Raw genomic sequence first — 530 nt, 5'->3', positions numbered from 1 at the left:
TCATTTTCAACCCCCTCTCTTCTCGACTTGGTCTTTTCCACTGACCCTGATCTGATCCAGTATGTCCATGTGACACCTAGTAATCTGTCAGATCATCATTCTGAAACAGGAATCGTCCATAGATGCTACCATTGATAAGTTAGTTTCAGTTTTTAAGAAAGTTTGCTCCAGTTTAGCAATCTCTGAATGTGTTCCGATAGGTGGTACACGGAAAAAATTCCAAAATATAGCAAGACTTTGTTCAAAAAGAGTTGCAAAACTAGCAAAAAGGCTGAAGAGCACTTCGAATCCAGTAATTGTGGCTAGTCTCAAAAAAAGTTGGACGTAGTTCAGGGTAAGATTAAGGCCTCCATCGAATATGACCAGTTACAAACTGAGAGTAAGGTGGTTCAGGAGGTCAGGTCGAATCCGAAGGCATTTTTCTCTTATGCGAACTTTAAGAGAAAATGAAACACTCTGTTGGGCCTTTGAGGTTGATGGGGAAGCATTAGCAATGTAGAGACTATTGGCTAACATGCTTGGAGATCCAG

Source organism: Tigriopus californicus, chromosome 5 (assembly GCF_007210705.1).
Source record: "Tigriopus californicus strain San Diego chromosome 5, Tcal_SD_v2.1, whole genome shotgun sequence".
NCBI classification, from domain to species: Eukaryota; Metazoa; Arthropoda; class Copepoda; order Harpacticoida; family Harpacticidae; genus Tigriopus; species Tigriopus californicus.
This window is presented reverse-complemented; position numbering follows the sequence as displayed.